Source organism: Ipomoea nil, unplaced genomic scaffold (assembly GCF_001879475.1).
Source record: "Ipomoea nil cultivar Tokyo-kokei standard unplaced genomic scaffold, Asagao_1.1 scaffold0876, whole genome shotgun sequence".
Classification (NCBI taxonomy): Eukaryota; Viridiplantae; Streptophyta; class Magnoliopsida; order Solanales; family Convolvulaceae; genus Ipomoea; species Ipomoea nil.
Window position 1 is genome coordinate 2,024,330 of NW_017617304.1, and position 8,171 is coordinate 2,032,500.

An 8,171-nucleotide genomic window follows, 5' to 3' on the forward strand; every position below is an offset into this window, starting at 1 on the left:
CTGATCCCTTCCTTATATATATATATATATATATATATATATATATATATATATATTGTAACAACCCAAAATTTCATTTTATAAATCCAGTATTATGAAATCCCAAAGTAGCTTTTTCACTCCATTAAAATTTTTTGCGATCAATCGGTGTTTGAATAAAATGATTTTGTTGCATTTTTAAATTAATTCGACACCGAAGAAATGAATTCCATTCGAAAATCTCTAAGTTTTCGGGTACTTCGCGTACTAAGATTTAAATCGAGAATTTTATCTGCGTGAGATCGGGAGAATTCAAAAGGGATTTTTGAACAAGTGTTCATCCATATAGCTTTTGGGAAAATTCACTTTCAACCCCAAAGTAATAAAAGATAACATTTCTAGCCTATGGTTCATGTTACATGGTGGACCACAAGACATCCAAAATCCCTTATTGATTCATCTTTTAGCTTGGGAATTTACCCCTTTGCCCTCAACCAATCATTGTGAATCATCCTAGGGTTTTGAATCCGATATAAACCACCTTATTTCATCTCATTTTCCTGATCTCATTCTTTGCCTCTTCCTCACATTTTTGTCAGCCAAGAACAAGAAGAGAGACAACAACCTAGTAAGCTTGTTCATCCATCATTCTACCCTCTTTTCTCTTCTAGTTTTCTTTACTCTTTGAGGTTCTAGGCTAAGGATAGAAGGCGTGTTTGGGAAGTGTTGGTGGTGAAGGAGGCTCAAGCTAGGTCAAGAGGAAGAAGAGATCCAAGCAAGAAGATTAGACTACAAGAGGTATAACCCAATGGATTCCTCTTTAAATTTGGCTCTGTAAAGCCTAGTTTTGAGTAGAAATGAGTAGAAACTATGAGCTTTTGATGTGTTTATGCTTAGAAGTGATTTGGCATGTGTTTGTGAGTTGTTGAGATTGTTTTGGACTTGTTTGGATGAGATTTTGCAGGAGAAATGCCATCTGGTGCACAACACAGTGTGCACCAGATCAGAGTGGCGGCCCTAGCCGCAGCCCATCAGAAGGGCCGCCGGCTAGATCCGTGGTGGCACGGGACTAGGGCACGGCCCTAGAGGAGGGCCGTTGCCTAGTCCCGGTGCTTCAACGGGGCTCCAGGGGCGGACCATGAAGAGTCCCGCCCCAGGTCCCTGAGTATTGTCTGTGAAGGATTTTTGTGCAGTGACCGGGCCCTTGTGGCTCAGCTACGTGTCGTTTCGGACCGAGTGTTACGGGCCCTTGTGGCTTGGCTCTTCGGGATCGTCTTGACGCACGCTTTGACTTTGACTTCGTTGAATTTGGATTTAAAATGAGTAAGATGTGAATGATTTATTGAAGAATTGTTACACAGTGCATATTTTGCTAAGTTCTCTATGTTTGAGAAATTGTTGATTATGTGATCAGATAATGTTTTCATTGAGTAAACAAGCATGATCATTTGAGAATATGATTTATTATGAAAGTATGATTAAATTGTGTTATTTGATAAATGAGAATAGAAGCATATTCGTTGAGTGAAATGTATAGAAATTGCTATGTTGCAAACCGACTACCGAGCATGATGATATATTTTTGAATACTTCATGTTCGTTTATACATGAATTAGAAGCATGTTATAGAGCATTTTGACATTTCACATGAGTTATATTTCACAAATGCATAAAGGGCCAACGTGAGTCCAAAAATACTTTCAAAAACCATAAGCATGTGGTATATAATTCTTTGATACATTGAGAAGTAGTAGAATTGTTGCATGTATGAGATTGATGCATGAGAGATATATTTATGTATTATCTATATCGGTGAGGTTTTGGAGGATACCGTTTGGACTATGTTCCTCTCGGGAGATATTTATGGACATTGCAGTCCCAGTATATGTAACGCAGCGTATTCCCACGTTACGAGGTTGGAAACTTCACGCCGGTCTTGGAATCCTGGTTAGGGGGTGTGCACACTAATAGTTCGATACCTGATTCCACAGAGTTTGAACCACGAGATTGGTTCCGTAGACGGTAGGAGATATTGGGTCGGAATTATGCCGTTCTCGATGGGGTGAGTCACACTTCTGTGAAACCCTAAGACGTCTATGAGTATAAGAGATAGAAAGAGAGTCAACAGAGACTCAAGAAAGAGAGTCAACAGAGACTCAAGTATGAGAGTCAATAAAGACTAGAGAGAAAGAAAGAGAGTCAAGAGAGACTCGATAAAGTAACAAAGAGACCTCCACAGAAAGTACTCTAATTTATAAACGAGTGTATGAGTATATTATTGTGCTAGATTGCATATGAGTATGAGTATATTGTTGCACTAGATTGCATAAGAGTATGATTATATTGTTGCACTAGATTGCATAAGAGAATGATTATCTTGTTGCACTAGATTGCATATGAGTATGATTATATAATTGCATGAGATTGCATATGAGTATGAATATATTGTTGCACTAGATTGCATAAGAAGTATGATCATAATGTTATACATGATTGTATGCGAATAGAGCATCGTAAAAGATTGTTTAATGAGAAGTTTAACTTGAGATATTCCTTGAGCATGATTATCGTGTTGTAGTAGAAGTTCTACTTATCAAGTTATGTGGTAGGAATGTGAAAGCATGTAAATACCTGTTGTATAGTCCTTTAACATGATCTAATCCGTCAGCAGGAGTTGCTTGTTAAGTTATCTATGAAGTTTATAAGTTGTTGAATCTATGAGAATAGTCTAGTACTTACATAAGCATGCCAGCTGATATTATAAGCTGCAAGCATCTAGAAAGAATGTGATAAATCTAAAGATGATTTGAGATTAGCTTATTTCTATAAAGATATAAAATGTTTTCAAAGTATATGCTAGAATTCTATACAGGGTTGAGTGTGGTTATACTTAGCTTCGTGCTAACGAGTGTTTTTCCTGTTTGTCTATGTGTTGCTTGCAAATCCCCTTTCAGGTGGGCCCAGCAGTGAGAAGGGATCGAGTTAGATTAGTCTCTTAGTTTGAGATGTCTAAACTCTAGTTTTAATTATGATCATGTTATGGATTTAGACTTATGACTTTATGTTGGAGGATTGATGTAGATTGTGTTGGGGTGACGTTTTCCCCCCTTACTTTTCCAGTATTTATTTTTAGTACCCAGACTTAACCTTATTTATAGTTTTACCCTTTTAGCCTGTGCAATCACCAAAGAGTGGTGGTTGTGGCGGTGACACTCCCACTAATATCTTCTAGTTTTCCGCTGCTTAGTTTATGTTCATGACTGTTTAGAGATGTAATTAAGAGTTAGAAAAGTGGGGTGTTACAAATTGGTATCAGAGCGGTACGAACCGCGGGAAACTTAGAAAGTTTGACCCTTAAGATTGAGTATAGAAACTCTAAGAGAAAGTCATAGGAAGGACAAGTTAAGGAAAGACCTTTAAGTTGAAGCCTTAAGGAAGACAAGCTAAGATGAGAACTTTAAGTGAAATCCTAAGAAGGATAAGATTAGGGAAAGAGCCCTAAGTTAAGAAAACTGAGATGAGAAGGACTCTAAGTCCAGTGACAAAGTATGAGAATCAGAGTTAAGAGAAACTCTAAGTATCAGTTAGGAACGCGGAGAGGTCGTGAATTCCTTTGTGATTGCTTATATGTTTGTGCTTTATCAATGTGTTTAAAGTGCTTGTTTCTATCTTTTGAAAGTGAAACAGAGATGTTTTTCAGTGAGAAGCTAAAGTGAAAGTTAAAAGTTGAGATTATGAAAGTTAAAGTTTGAAAGTGGAAGTGTTGTAAAAGTGCTAATGTGAAAGTATACGAGTTTATACTTGTGCCTTGTTTATATGATTTACCAATGTGTTTATTATGCCTTTGATATCAGCTTTGAGTAAAGTAGAGAAGTAAAGAGAGTAGTTGAAAGAGAAAAACGAAGAGTTTGAAAGTTTAAGCTTAGAAGAGAAGTTGTGCTTGCTAAGTTGTTAAAGTAGAAGAGATGCCTTTGTTGCTTAGTATGATTTGCTTGTTGCAAGTTTGTATTAAGCTTGAGAAGTTAGAATCAGCTAACTTGTAGTCGTGCTAACGAAAATGATATGTTCTGATCATGTTCAAAGAGTTCCGCGATGCCGCCGCGAAGAGTTAGTGAATAATCTCCTCGCTCCTCAGGACCCGGAGCGTCGTCATCCACGGATTTGACGGAGAGTCTGCGCCAGCTTACCCAGTTGACCCAGACCATAGGAGCTGCCGTACTCAATGGGAATAACGGTGGCGGTGATGTGTCCAGAAAGATCACGGGACGCAATCCACCGTGTTTCTTGGGTCAGGAGGATCCGGAAGTTCTTGAGAGTTGGATCCGCACGTTCGACAAGTTGTTTGACGTGGTAGTATGCCCAGAGGACCAACGAGTAGAGGCTGCTGTCTATTACCTACAGGGAGAGGCTGACCACTGGTGGGTTATGGAAAGACCGGCCGTGCAGGCAAGAGAAGGGTTTGACTAGGGGATGTTCAAGATGGTGTTGAGAGAAAGATTCTACCCAGAGCATGTCAAGGCTGCCAAGTATGAGGAATTTCTATAAATATTTCATTAAAACCCCTTTAATTATTAGAAACGGCAGCAGTTACAGCTTAACGGAGCACGTATTTTTGGTATGTTAATTACAAAATGAAACTACAATGTATCTAAACTGAAACTGCCTCACATATTATTTTCATATTATCAAATGAAACTGTAATTGAATTGAAATAAAACTGTCGTCGTGTTGAAATGAAACTGAATAACAATTTCACATATTTGAGTGTATATTGTCCAGTGAAATTGTAGTTATATCGAAATGATACTGTAGTTGTATTGTAATGAAACTATAGTGTATATAAAATGAAATTGAATTCCTTTAAAAAAATGAAACTGAATAACAGTTGTTAGGAACAAGTGTATTTAAATTTTGATGATACCAAACTGCCTTAGGATGTAGATCCCTATTTTTCGTTTAATAGAAAGTCTCGTATGACATAGGCATGAAATGTTAAACCATGCACGAGACGAGTAGAATAGGTCTACATGAAGATTCGAAGATGATCGAAAGATGCTTGCAAAACGAAAGAAGAATTAAAGCAAGTCTCGGATGGACTGCTTTGACAAAAGGAACTTTCGTTTAAGAAGAAATGACGAAAGGTGAGGACAATCTTTCGTTCCTAAACAAACAAGTCGAGGACAGACATGTTGAAAGACAACCCTCATTAAAGGAAACAATGAGAATGTTGTCTATCACTCTGACGGGCAAATCATTCGGACAAAAAGTGTCCTAGGAATGATTTTCACTAAAGACAAGGGGCATTAAAAGATTTGTACTTTTTTGTCAGAGAACAAGGACAAAAGCCATAATGCTCTTGGCTCCAACAGCTACAGAGTACAAATGCATTTAATGCTCAATGCCCATTGAGTAATACACACTGGTTATTAGGTTTGAAATTTTCATCTCCCTCCAACGGATGGATTTTTCCACCTATAAATACCTCTCTTCACCATTGAAGAAGGTGCTGGTTAACTCACTCTCTCAATCTAAAGAAAAACTCTTCAAAGCAGTTCCATCTTCTTAGCTTTTCAAACCAGTGTCTGTTGTGATGTTTTTCAAAGGCACATCCATCCTCGTACTTCACAACCTGAAGCTGTCTTGTTCCTTTCTCAAGTGAAGATCTACCAAGACATCAAGACAAGCTTCAATCCTTTAGAGAAACATCAAATCTCTTTTGCAACATCTCAGCTCAGGGAGTAGTTGATAGAGGCGGAGTAAACTCTAGGAGTTGAAAAACCTTTCAAGTGGCTGTCCGGCTTAGTGATCAAGGAAGCCAGCTTGAAGTAGTTTGTACTAGGAGTGATAGTGCAAACCCTTTCATGAGTTGTGAAAGAAGAGTGGAGTAGGCATAGTTGGCCGAACCACTATAAAAATCTCTCTGTCTCTCTCTCTTTACTTATTGCGTTTACTTTCGTGCTCCGCATATCATATCATATCGACCAAACGCATTATCTTTATCAACATGAAAGAGTGCAAAGAAAATCTAACTTAAAACAATATTTCCGCTGCACATATCTCCGAAAGGAGAATAATCGAAAAAGAATCGATTAGAGTCTATTCACCCCCCCCCTAGACTCTCTCTGACCCTACCGTGACCAACAACAGTTTCACATATTTGTGTGTATAATGTCAAATGAAACTGTAGTTATATCGAAATGAAACTGTAGTTGTGTTGAAATGAAATTGCAGCGTATATAAAATGAAACTGAATAACAGTTTCATATGTTTGAGTGTATATTGTCCAATGAAACTGTAGTTATATCGAAATGATAATGTAGTTGTGTTGTAATGAAACTATAGTGTATATAAAATGAAACTGAATAACAGTTTCACATATTTGAGTGTATAATGTCGAATGAAACTGTAGTTATATCGAAATGAAACTGTAGTTGTGTTGAAATGAAAATGAGTGTATATAAAATGAAACTGAATATGTTATACAAACAGAGTTACTTTTTGCAGAACGGGTGCCGTTTCTTTTCATTAAAAGAAACGACACCGTTTTGATGTCTGGGCTACAGTGCATTGTGGACCATGATCCACAGTATAATTTGCCCTATTTAGCATGTGACACCCCGAAAATTATCTCAATTCCCGAAAACAATTTTCAAGACACAAGCCAACAACAAAAAACAAGATATACACAAAGCAATCAACAAGAATTCTCTATGTACAGAACAAGAACACAACTCAAAATATGTACAAGACAAGAGAAGGGATCAACAAAAGCAAAAGAAAAACCTAGAACTCTTGTCAAAGCAATTCCTACAAAAGCAAGTAAACACTTCACTTAACAACTGTTTGCCATCCCCGACAACGACACCATTTTGAAAGTGTAGAAAGCGGTGGATGGAAAGGATGGGAATGAAGATTCCCGGAGTTGTCGTTCTCAAAGGATGACAACTAGGTGTAAGTTAAGTGCAATGATTTCAAGGGAATGGATTTAACAAGAGATAGCTAGGCGGAGAAAGTACAACATGTGCAAGGATACAAGGAAAATGGCACAACAAAGGAAATAACACTACAACAAGGAAAAACGGGGAGTTGGGTTGAATCACTAGACATTATGCATGCTTTGGACTACGGTGAATTTGATGTAATGCAATTATCACTCACTTTTGGGAACCGTTATGCTTACACTAGGCTGATTCGTACCTAGACTCTTAGAACACACCTTAGTGTGACTAAGGCATTTTAGCAAACATCTAGCCTACGCCTCCTCCCGGGCCTTGCCCTCTCGGATTGAAGGACGAGAATTGTAAATGAGTAAGACTACATGGAATCACATTCTCATGCCAATTCCATTCTCTCATAATCAGCCCTCATTTGGATCCTTCAATGAAGAGAGAAACCATACACAACTCATTAACAACAAAAGCATTCAAGACATAATTGCAACATCAAATCTCTACAATATTTAAGGATCAAACATACACAATATCTAGATCATCAATTCCAACTCCTAGGTTTTCTAGCTACAAATCATCAATTGAAATCACAAATATAGAAATTCAAGTCTAGCAACTATAGGTTATGGAAAGGAAAGATCAATATTTGAAAGTAAAAGATGAATAGAAATAGTTACCAAACTTTACATCCACAAATGCAATTTCAATAGATGAAATTGGAGAAGAGATCAAGGAGAGTTGTCAATTCTCCACAATTCTAGATCACTCTCACTTAGGAATTGAAGAATGTATGTAGCTAGATGAATCTAATCTAAACCTAAACTAGAGAGAGAAAGCTCTTTGGAAATCTCTGCTGAAAAATACAAAAAATGAAGTGTGTTCCAAAATATCCCGCCAACCCTTTTATAAACATGTTTATGCGCTGCGTTGGGGCGTACATGCCCCAGGCCAGCTGCGGTAAATGACTATTTTGCCCTTTGTTTTGCTTCCAATTGCCTTCAAACTACTCAATTTCCTGAAATATTCAACATTGGTCCCTAAAATATGATTTATGTGAAAATATAGCAATTAAGTACACAATTAACACCAAAAGGACTCAATTTAGACAATTAGGAGCACATAAATATAATACTCCCTAAATATAGCACATTAAGGTAGTAATTAACTAATTATTAATTAGTATGCTAGGTAGACAATCCTTATTTTTTTTTTTTTTACAGGATGACCATGTTCGATCTCATT